The sequence below is a fragment of the Triturus cristatus genome, chromosome 10 (assembly GCF_964204655.1).
Source record: "Triturus cristatus chromosome 10, aTriCri1.1, whole genome shotgun sequence".
Lineage (NCBI taxonomy): Eukaryota > Metazoa > Chordata > Amphibia > Caudata > Salamandridae > Triturus > Triturus cristatus.
This window is the reverse complement of record NC_140593.1, coordinates 598913758-598926427: the sequence shown is the minus strand read 5'-3', so window position 1 is coordinate 598926427 and position 12670 is coordinate 598913758.

The following is a 12670-nucleotide window of genomic DNA, read 5'->3' as shown; positions in this document are numbered from 1 at the left end:
ACACATCAGGTGCCGGAGTGGATACACCTGCCGCACTGTGGGGCACTGACACACCATGTCCTCCATGAGCCTCCGCATGTGTGCCAGCTCACGGCTGCTATCTCTGGAGCCCCTCTGAGCAGATATGCGTTCTTCTCTCCACATCAGGACTCCAGCGATGTCAGTCAGGGCTCGTTGGAGGCCATGGAGAGGGTCTAGACACCCATGGATGGTGTCCAGTTTGGTAGCCATGAGGTCCAACCCCACCCGCACCTCCTCAGCTGTCTCCCTCTGGGCCTCAAGCACACCGCGTTGGAAGGCCATGTGTTGTTCCTGGGTGTCTTGGGAGACTGGCGTGGCCGAGGGTGCCTCCTGCTGGGTGGTTTGGGTGGTAGGTGGTGTCTCCTCGATGCAGCTGGTCAGCCCTGATCCTGGAGGTGAGTCGCGGATGATGTCAATGATGTCTAGGAGGGCTTGGGTGTCGATGCAGGGGTTGTCCTCCTCATCATCAGTGAAAGAGTGGCCGGGACTGCTCTGCGGGGGGGTTGACAGTGGCCCTGCAATGTGAAGGGGAGATGGTCTATTGCAATGTGTCCACATGTATGTAGCCACATGGTACATGTTGACATTCAGACAGCATGGCATTGTACATTGTGACAGTCTATAGATCTGGGCGATGACCCAGAGTCATTGAGGGTGTGCACTGTGCTCTGCTTGATTGTGCATGTGTGCTATCGTGGCCATCTCCACCCGTCCCCCCAGTACCTGGTGGTCACTCACCCTGTTGCGGTTGTGTTGTGTCCTGTCGAGCAGTGTCCGGTCCCCCGACTCCGGCCACAGTATCCACACTGATGACTGTCGACACCAGCTCCTCCATGTCATCCAGCTCAAGCTGTGGCGCTGGGCCCCCACCTCCAGTCTGCATTGCTGCCTTCTGGTTGCCTGCGAGTTTCTCCTTGGTCTTCCGCTTGATGTCATTCCATCGCCTCTTGACCTCGTCCATTGTCCACTTGTGCTCTCTGACGGCATTCACCTTGTCCACGATGTCCCGCCATATTCCAGTTTTGGTGACCAATGACACGCTGGAGGTGACGAACAATTGTTGATATTGTTCCATCACCTCCATGACTATGATCCTGTTTGCCTGTGGACTGAACTTCATCTTCCTCTTCTTCTTGTCCTTGCCCTTCCCTGTCCCCGATGTCCCGGGCTGGTCGTCCGGGGTGCTTGTGGGGTTGTGCTCGTCCTCTGCGCCTGCTCCAGCTGCCTCCATGGTGCTTGGGTGTTGGTCAGTTTGTGTTTGGGTGTTTTTTCTTCTTTTATGGTGATTTTTCACACCGGCCAGGTGTGTGTTGCAGGCCTGGCGCTGCTTATTGCTGATTTCCTCATCGCGCTTTGGCCCATCACATGTTTTTTCGCGTTGAGGTTTGTGTTTTTATGTCCGTCGAGGTGGTTGTATCGCGGACATTGTCCGCGGTTTCTGCAGACTATCGCATGGTACCGCCTTGTTGTGAATTCCACGTTGACACGGGGTTATTTTCCCACGATAGGCTGCGATGTGTAAAGTTGCGTTAGCATCTTTTGGTGATGTTTAGCACACGTTCTTGTGAATATACCCCTCAGAGTTCTGAGTGGTTGGCTCAAATAGTTTTAGCACCCAAGGATGGAGGAAAAGAAATTTGAATGTGTGTCGACTTGAGGGGCTTGAACAAATACATTTGGGTTGACAGACAACCTTTACCAAATATCACAGAAACACTGGCACTCATAAAAGATGCACATATATTCATTGTAACGGATTTGTCGTCTGCATACCACCAAGTCATGCTCCATCCTGAATCCAGATCCTTGACATAATTTGTGACACCTCTGTGGGCATTGTGGTTTATTTGCATGTCTTTTTTTCTTGCCTCAGCATGTTTCTAGAGAGTTATGAAACAGGTGTTAGAGGATGGGGACAAAGTTTTCTTTTTTCAGGATGACATACTTGTCTATGGAAAAAATCTGGAGGAACATGATGAGATTTCGTGGAAGGTTTTGGAGAGGTTGCAAAGTGCTGTGTTAGTCATCAAAAAGGAAATATGCAAATTCAGGGTGACAGTGGTGACTCACCTGGGTCACACCATCTCTGGTGAAGTAATGAGCCCAAAAATTGACTTAGTGAACAGTATTATTAAAGCTCCTAAACCTGTTAATAGGGATTAAGTAGGTTAATTTTTGGGATTAGCGGAATTTTGTTCAAAATTCATTCAAAAATTTGCTGGTATTTCTCAACCTTTAAAGATATTGTTAAAATAAAGTTCACAATACTGGTGGATGAAAGAATGTGATGTGACTTTCAGGAACATCCAGGACAGTATTGGGAAGCTACCAACTTTATGACACTTTGATGCAAACTAGAAGACAGGCATCAATGGTCTTGGCTCAGATGATGGATGGTAATTTGAAAGTGATGCCTTTTGCATCTCGTTCCTTGAAGGGTAGTGAGGAATGGTATTCTGTCATTGAACGGGAAGCCTTAGCTTTCTATTGGGGCATCTAACATTTTTTGTAGGGTATATCTTTCACAGTTAGATCAGATCATAGGCCACTCATAAGTATTTTTGTGTGTAGAAAGCTGGATAATTTGTGCCCTAGGTTATTTAGGTGGACAGAAGGTTTATCTAACTACAATTTTGTGGTTGAGCACATACCTGGTTCAAAAAATGGTATGGCAGATTGTCTGTCAAGGGTGCCAATTGAGCAAGAAGAAGAACATGGTGAGAGTATATCAGTGAGTTGGGTGTGTGTACCAGCTTTGAATGATAAGGAATGGAAAGAGGCTAATTCAAGTGATTCTGATGTGTTGGCTCTAAAGGAATTCATTGTGAAAGGTTGACCGGGTAAGAAAGAAGTGCCATCTGCCTTGGAGGGATTCTTCTGTGTAAAAGATGAGTTGAGGATTGTGGATGGAAAAATCTTCAGAGGTAAACATTTGGTATCTCCCAAGAAGTTGAGGGGGAAGTTGATCAATCTAGTGCATGAGGGGCATTTGGATAGAAACAAGACAAACACAAGATTCCGTGAAGGGTATTTGTGGCCTGGAATGGACCATGAGGTGGAGGAAGTTGTGAAAGATTGCTGGCACTGTGCAATCAATGATAAGTTCAATAAATACACACTGCACCTTTGTCTCCTGTTGAGGTGCCTGTGGATCCTTGGACCAAATTGGGTTTGGATATTGCAGATCCCTTTGAATTGTTGGCTCATGAGGAACGATATGTCCTTTTACTAGTGGATTACACATCCAAATGGGAGGTCACTAAGTGTGTTTCAGATGTAAATACCGGAACAGTGAATACATTCTTGAGAGAGGTGTTTTCCAGGGAGGGGATTCCAAAATGTTTAGTCACTGAAAATAGGATACAATTTGAGTCCCAAGATATGGTAAGTTTTCTTGCTGAATTGTCCATTGTACACCTAAATGCGGCTCTTTATTTACCACAAACTAGTGGTTTAGCTGAGAGCATAAATAAGATTGTGTGTACAACCTGCACTTCTCAATAGGGAATCGTTGAAAAATGTCCTGAGGGAGACCTGGTGGGCACACAGGGTTACGCCCAACATTGTGACATCTATATCAACCTCTGCTTCACTCAGAGGAAGGAAGCCTCATTTTAAATTGAACATGGTTGAAATTAGATACTGACGTGTTGGAACAACAATCCAGTGATGCCTTTGTGTTGCGAAGATTGGAACATCAGAACAAAGATAAAGCACATTTTGATGAGACACATTGCACGCAAGAAAGTAAATGGAAAATAGGAGATAAGGTGTTGGTAAAGAGACCGGGATTGGTAAGGAAAGGACTATCAAGGTTTATGGGTCCTTTCGTAATAACCTCTGTGGAGAAGAATGTGATTGTGTTAGATTCTGGTGATGTCTGGAGCATGTCTAGCTTGGTGAACGTGGGTGATTCCAATCATCAATCAATGTCAAACCGGGATCTTTTGGATAATGGTTCAATTGGTTCTGGTAATCAGAATACTGGGAGAGTGAGAGGCAAGCCAAAGTGGCATAAGGATTGTGTGATGATGATGCATCAGAAATGATGCTTATATGGACAAATGTATAAGATCTTATTGGTGTGTTTCACCATCTAGTGATGTTTCTTTTTTCTCCCTTGTATAATATTGCATTGTGGGAACTATTCATATTATTTCTTGCGTTGTTTTTATTTTGTTTGTGATGAAACATTTTCTCAATGTTAATTTATGCAATATTGTTTTTTTAAGGTTACTTAGTATTTATTGTTAATTTTCAATTGGTCATATTTATGATGACAGAAGGGGGAAGATGTGCTATATCTTGAGAATCTCGCTGCTGTGCGTGGAAGGTATACCGTGTCATCCTGTGATGTGTTAAAGTTCTATGGAACCTTGGGTTTGGGAGTTGGGACGTTTCTTTGGCAGTTTGAATTGGATTGTTGCCTGAAAGGGTTGGTGGAGTTGTTGACTACCGAGAATTGTCATGTGACCCATAGGGACATTGTCGTTTTTTCTAAATTAGCATGAGCACGTTGCAGCTTGTCCACTGCTTTGCGCGCATTATTACATGCTTTTAATTTTGCAACAACTTTGTTTGTATTTTTCACATGAGAAATGTCTGCTGTGAGCACTTTCTACAGGTTCTTGGGATTTAGTCTGAACATTTTGTGCAAGGTCAAATAACAATGTCCCTTGTTATTTTGTTCTGGCCAGGCTTTAGACCTTAGACAAAACATACCGATGCAGCTGTTGTTTGAAGAAACGTCCTTTGGTTTTTATAAGGTAGCTTTCACTTGGAGAGGGACCTTTCCAGTGAGAAGAGAGAGACAGCACCTATGACGTCGATCTATACTGTAAGGTATGGGGTCTGCTGACAATTCCCAGAGATCTTCTAGTATATAATGATACCTATAAAGGGGAGGGAGGTTAGACTCTATTGTCTCTCAATGATGACATCTCCCTTCATGATATATGGACTAGTTGCTATGCTGACTGTATTTCTACAATGCATTTTCCTGCTTGTTGTGGCAAGCATACTGCATGTTAGGGCACATTGGTTGAAATAAATATTTTAAACTATTTCATGTCTCTGTTAGATCTTATTGTGAACAAGTACAAGAGTGAGAGCGAAAGTGTGTGTCTTGTTACCATGATTCCTGAGAGTTCTGGGAGTGTTGTGTTCTGGGATGTTTAATCATATGTTTATCTGTGAGTGAGTAGGAGAGCAAGAGAGACACTATAGCTAGTCGGTCCTGGGCTCGTGGGTACTACTAAGGTGTTGGATGACTCAGTCCCTGTACACCAAGGTCCTATACTCCTGCGCATAGGTCTGTGTTTGTGCAGAATCCCTACAAAAGAAAAAACAAAGAAGATAACCCATGGCAGTGTTATATTTTTGACTCAGTAGCTCTATTTGCACTACAAAAGTGCACTTTGCCAGGGCAAAAAAGATTTGCACTGGAAATTAGCTACCCTCTCAAGACTTTGCTCTGCTTTACATCACTGTACATACCTGTTTGGTTACGAAAGTCTTAAATCTACCACATAATGTTTAGGCTGTGTAGTGCCATCTGTCAGCACAGCAGTTGGATTAAGCATGTAAAATAGCTCCTCATGCCAAAATTAGCAAAAATGAAATTAGCACATTTCACGAAAGGTTGAGATTAATTTAGCCAATGAGAAAGTTTAGACCTCTGACAACGCCTTTAGGTTGCATGCATGCAATGTTAAATGGTGAAGTGCACAAAACAAACAGTGACAGTGGGTGTGTTTTTGCCTTGACTGGAGGGATGGGTTCTAATGAGTTAAACTACCATTTCAAGAGTGCCGGATGTATTGGGTTGGCACAAACACTCTTGAGGCCAGGCAGAACTAAATTCATATTGAGTTTGGTTTGGAGAAAAGCCTTATTCATATTTTAAATATGAAACAGTATTAGCATTTTTATTTTGGGAACAAAACCTTAGTTATACTGTGTTAAAATTATATGTAATTGTGAACATGTAATTTTTTATTAAATGTGCTTCCGCATACTGACTTAAGGTGTTGGAGGGGTAGTACATTTGTACTAGGTGAGTGTGTATTGTGAGACATGTGACGAGAGAGGGAGACTGACTAATTTGCAGTTAGTTGCAAAAGGGTTGGAGAGCATAAAGTTACATTTACCTAAATTGTTACTTCACGTTGTAAATTTTAAAAAGTTTTACTTACCTTCTATTTTGTGATCATCCAGCACTGCCCGATAGGCCTGGGCCTTGTAGTATCAGATTATCTTGTTTGAGTAGGCTTTGTGTTTGCTGTGGGCAGAGTTGGCCTTTTACACTCTATTTTGTTCAACACAGGTGTGGAGGATAAACAATCCTATTTCGGTCAACAGAAGTTATACTCTAAATAATGTTGGTAAGTATTGGCTTTTTGTCACTTTTTTTGCCATATCTGGAGTATAATTCTGTTGATGAAGAATGAAAAATGCAACAGAGTTAGCAGATGGTTGACAGACTTTCATTTGTCAACTCACTATACTCTAAATCAAATGGATGGACCTCATTGGTGTTGAAGGGTAAACAGGTGTTTTTAACAGCGGTGCACATCTCTTTCATCTTGTACTAATGGTTATTTGGTATATCATTTACCTCCTACAGGGTTTGCATTGCAGAGCTTGAAGGATTATTTTGCATCTCAAAAGTGCACTGAATGATAACACATTAAAGTCTTTTTCATATAGATTTACTGTGTGCAGAAAGCAAAGGTGTTTTTTTTCAGTACATCAGACTGTTATGTTTTGTAATGAACCCCAATATAGGCCTGGGTAGTCACCTAATCTTTCACCTAGATTTTCCCTGCCATTGTACTACATACCGATTTTTGGTATTGACCTTTTACCTAGTTAAGGTACTGCATAAATGTTGTATGGTTTTCCCAGGAAACAAACCTCATTTGTTATGCATAAGGATTCTCAGAATCACAGCAGGATTACCATCTTCTGCATAATAACTATGTATAAGGGTCATCCCTTTCGTCATCCTCTGCCAACATGACACAGCAATGTAGAACCCCTGAGGGTACCTTTTGGGTATATCTTTGCTGTGGCAGGCAGAGGAGAAAGACTAGACTAATGTGTTGTAAGTTAGCGCACACCAACTGTTGTACTAGTAATTGACTATGAATACATTGAAAACATGAAGCGTGCAACTCAGAAGCAAGGAAGCCCACCTCGCGAATTTACATGAAAAGCTGCTGGTGAACTGCACCAGTGTACTGAGTGCACAGCTAGGACATTATAGAAGAAAAATATATCAGTTTTACAATCACGAGAAAAATAGAAATAACATGAGTTTTAAACTCTCAAGGACAACGGTCTTTTAGACAAATAAACCAGAAGTTTTTGCAAAAAAACTCTTTTATGAGTCAATCAAACAGCGACAAAAGAGTTGTACATAACATCAGTGTTAATGATAACAAAGAAACCAAGAATACATTCAGTATAAAACTGGACAACGGCAATGAAGTTGAACGTCAATTCAAAGGGAGGTGCCCAATGCATTTCGGGATGAAAAGCATCCCTTCTTCAGGGGCAGCTGTAGAAAAAAGAAATTAAATTGAAAACACAAGCAAAATGTACACTGTCTAAGTTACAATCGTTAAGAGGAATACAAGATGCATCGTGGATGAAACCATGAAAATAAGTTGCTGGTCTGAATCAAGCCAAGGCAATTCAACATGCACGAGAAATGGCAATGAAAGGAAATGGAGACACGCATAGAACGTGTGTGTAAAACACCAATGAACCCATGATATTAAAAAGAGTGTGAAAAATAGGAAACATGCGTAAGGTGAAGAAGTAACTCAAGAAGTGTTCGAATGAACATGGAGAATAACTACTATGCACTGAAAGCGGACCATCATGCATGTATACTGTGAAACACAAAGCAAATACAATGGGTTCTTACTGGATATGAAAAGACGATAGAATTTGCCTTTGAACAAAGAAGTTCACAGTGACAATCACTTGGATAGGAAGCTTCAAGGATAGTGCGCTAAAATGTAAAATAAGTACATTTAGAGCTCAAGCACAGGGGAGACGTAGGGGTTGCAGAAAATGAAAGCAAAAAGGAGACTTACTAGAACCAGAACGGCTAGGTCAACATAATGATAGAACACTCGAAAACTCTGAAACAATAAAATAAATGTGTGGAAATACCAGAGAAAATGAAAAACGTGTGGGGCGAAGGGTGCGTGCAGGGAGACAAACAAATCAAATACCTGGACAATAATCAGCCGGGTACTTTGTTTGTTGAAAAAGCTGAAAGCGAGGGCAAAAAGAAAGAGAAAAAGAAAATGTTGATGACGAATCCAAGGTGAGACATAGACGTGAATGACTAAGAAAGCTGACAGACACTTACCACTAAGGCGTGAGAAGTCCCAGGAAAAAACGAACAACTGTGAACCAACCGAGGAAGGAAGTCAATCTGGCGAGTAAATGCAGAGGAAAAAATAGCGCACGCGTAATCATGTGATCTGAGAAGAGTAATGAAGATCAAAAGAGGACTACGTAACAAAGAAAGTGTGGTGAAAACCCAAAGAAATCCTCACCGTAATGTGTGAAAACTTGTAGAAATAGCAACAGTTGGAATGAAGTGGCTGATTGCGAAATAAAACCGAAAAGTACAATTCTCAAAGTTCGCCCTTATGATGCAGGGCGTTGGGTTATACTCGAGGAACCATGAAAATGAAAAGAAGACTGGGTGACCACGTGATGTAAACAAAAAAAGACCCAAAGTGAAGATCGGGACAGAATGTGCGGAACAATAAAAGGATGGAAAAGTGAAAACGTGAATGGAAACAGAAGCTGTAAACTAATGACATGACTTCAAATATATATAAGGATTATGGTAAAAACAAGTGGGTAAGTCAACGAGTTGTTACTAAAAAAACGGGAACAAAAATGTGAGAAAAAAAGTAAAAAAAGGGGGATGCCCAAAGGTAAAGCAGAAATGATATCCACATGAAAAAACTGCTGAAAACTAGAGGGCATATGTTAGAATATGAGAAAGAAACATGCTATGGAACTACTGACACGAAAAAAATAATTAAGAAAGGTAACAGCAAGAGGAAGGAAAACAAAAGACTCCCAATAAAAGTGAAGAACAAGATAAGTGAATAGGAAATAAGGACGTGTGGACGTAAACACTGTGCTGGAAACAAAAAACAGTAACAACGTGAAGCGGCCCCAGACATGGAAAAGAATTATGTGACGTTGAACATAACATGACTGGTGGAAGGGGCAGGGAAACATGGCTAGTCAGAGATAGTTGAATTGCTCGGACTGAGACAGACGTACAATCTGGTCAGGATGAGGGAAGGATACAAAGTACGAAAGTAGTTACAGAAAACATTGCATCTCTACTTTGTCATTGAGCCCATGGGGTAACAATGTTTGCAGGAACTTGGTCCACCAAACTTCTCTCTGCGATAATAACCTTTCAATGTTGCCTGATGTTTTAGTAGGCATTATTTCAAGAATGGTAAATCTCAATTGTGCAATGGTGTGATGGTATTCTAACCAGTTCGTGGTCAGAGGAGATTTGAGGCTTTTGGTGCGGATTGAGCTTTTGTGTTCAGAGATCCTGACTTTCACTTTGCGCGAGGTTTTACCAACGTACAATAGCCCGCACGGGCATTTGATGGTGTAAATGACGTTGGTACTGTCACAGGTTCCAGTGTATCTAAGGTTGATAGTTTTACCTGAACGTGGGTGGTGAATGGAGTTGCCAATAATAACATTGTGACAATTGACGCAATTATGGCATCTCTGCATGCCTTTGAACTGGTCAGAATTGGCTCTAGTAGTGGCTGACAGCATGTCTTTCATGTTTTTGCTACGAGTGTATGCAAAAATAGGATCTGTGGAGAACAACCCATTGAAATCCAATTCGTGTTTAAGGATGTCCCATCTGTTTTTGATAATTTGACGGATACGCCGGGAACTGGTGGAAAATGTGGATACAAAGACATGTCGGTTGTGGGCGCTTTTAACTGTGGGAGTGAGAAGTTCTATGCGGGTTTTGGTGGAAGTCCTGGATATGGCAGACTCAAGTACAGTCTGGGGATAACCTCGCTCTTTAAATCTAGTGACTTGTTTTTGGAGTGCTGGATCAAGATGTTGACTCTCAGAAACAATTCTCTTAATCCTGATTAGCTGAGAGTACGGCAGGTTGTGGATCAGAGAAGGAGGATGAAAACTTGAATGCAACAAGAGATTATTTCTGTCAGTCGGTTTGGAATAGATTGATGTGGACAAAGTATTAGATTGTTTTGTGATCAATACATCCAAGAACGACAATTGCTCAGTACTGACGTTGTACGTGAACTGAATACGTGAGTTTTTGAGGTTTAATGCCCCGATTTGTTTGATCAGTGAAGCTTCAGAATTTTGCCAGATCAAAAAAATGTCGTCAATAAATCTTACATAGAATGCAAGATTGTCACTCCATGAGGTGTCAGAAAAGATATGGTCATGTTCAAATTTGGCCATGAACGTGTTTGCGTAGGCAGGCGCGCCAGAAAAACCCATAGATGTGCCGCTTATCTGTAAGTAGAAGTCGTCTTTCCATTGTAGGTAGCTGTGTTGCAGACAAAAGGTGAGGAGCTCAAGAACAAAAACTTTTTCTGTGGCAATTTCTGGTAATTGTAGCAAAGCCCATTCGCTGGCTTCAATGCCCTCAGACAATGGAATCGATGTGTATAAAGATGTAACATCAATTGAACACAGCAACCATGATTCTGAAAAATTGTTGTTAACCTCACTCAAGAGGGTTAAAAAATGAATGGGGTCCTTGATGAAACTTTTCCACGTCTGTACAAACTTTTGAAGAAAAAAAACAACAAATTGACCTGCAGGCATGAAAATGGAATCACACCCAGAGAAAATGGGTCTGAATGGAGGATCTTGCAAATTTTTGTGTATCTTCGGCAACATATAGAGTTTAGGTCGTCTGGGATGAGACACGGTCAAAAAACTCCGAATTTTTTGGGTGATCCAAGCCATTTCTTCTGCATGGTCGAGAATATGAGCCAAAGTATTTTGGAGTGAGGTGGTAGGATCTTGATCAAGTTTTATGTAGGTATTGGAATCTTGTAAATGAAGACTAACTTTCTGTTCATAAAATGTGCGATCCATGATGACCAAAGCACCGTCTTTGTCTGCAGGTTGAAATGTGAGTCTGTCATCCTTGGCTAATTTGTAGGCCTGGGCGGTAAATTCCGTTCCGCTCGCGGAATTTGCGGAATTTCGGTAATTTCACGTTCCGCGGAGAACGCGAAATTACCCAAAATTCTGCTTTCTGCGACTTTGCGAAATTTTTTCTTGTTCGCGTTCTCAAAATGCGTGTTCGCGAGATATTTCTCCCCGAGCACGCAAACAGCAACTGTGAACAGGAAAAAAGCATCGCGAACAAGCAATTCCGCGTGTTCGCGGAATTTCCGCATGTTCGCGGAGATTTTTTACCGTTTCGCGGAGATTTGCGTAACGCGATTACGCAAATTCCGCCCATGTTTTTTCAAATTAGTAGGACAAGGTGGACGGAATTTCAATTTAGAAAGGTCGCTGCGAATGAGCGTTTCAAACGAATCAAGAGTTTTGTGAGAGACTGGTGGCATAAAGGTAGATTTGGGTTTGAATCGTAGCATTTCTGAACAGAGGTCCTCTGTTTGTCCATCAATAGAATCCTGGGAGGGTGCAATGTTGGTGAAAAAATGTTTCAATCTAAGGTTTCTCATAAATTTGAAAACAGAGACCTCTACGTCCAAAGGATTGGTATGGTAGACAGACACAAAGGACAAGCCTTTATTGAGGACTGATTCTTGTGTTGGAGATAAAGTAACAGATGAGATGTTTATGGTAAGGGTTTGCCTTTGCTCCTTAGACTCCGGGCTTCTAATTCCTTTTCTTTTGCTCCTCCTGATTTTTTTAGGTCCGGTGGTCGACTGGAAGATGGGCCGCTGGCTAAAAAAGAAGAAGAAGTTGGTTGGACATTGGGATCCCTATCACTGGGTTGAGAACTTGTAGTTGGTACCTCATCTGGAAGCGAGACTGGTGTGCGTGTTGTATAAAGCTCACGGTCTGAGACAATAGATTCCTGAGATGAGAAAGACTTCCATGCTGACACACTGACGTGAGACGCTGAGGTTCCTGCACACAGTGTACTCCAGCTCGCAGTGGTCTGACATCCCTTGCAGGGTGTCCATCTTGAGACCAAGACGGGGTCCCACAGTCTCTCACTTCAGGTAACGGGGTTGGCATTAGCCTAGGGAGATTCTTGGCTCTATACCTACTTACATCCTAGGTACACTTAGGTACATCTAGTTAGGGTTGCATCGTAGGAGTACGCATTATTATTGTCATGTATTTATATGCTTGCACATATTCATTGTTTTAGCACTATGGTAGGAATCTACCATCCATTTACGCTATTGGTGCTTACAATCATTTATATCTGTTTCTGTCTTATGGTTGTTTCAGCACACCTATTTTACACTAGAATGACGCTGGTTCGATAAATGCTTCTTGGAATACGTCTCCGCCGTTTTATCCTGTGTATCTCTCTGAGACAAAATGAGCATGAGTGACTGAGCAAACAGTACTGTACTGTTTCCACGATCTCTGA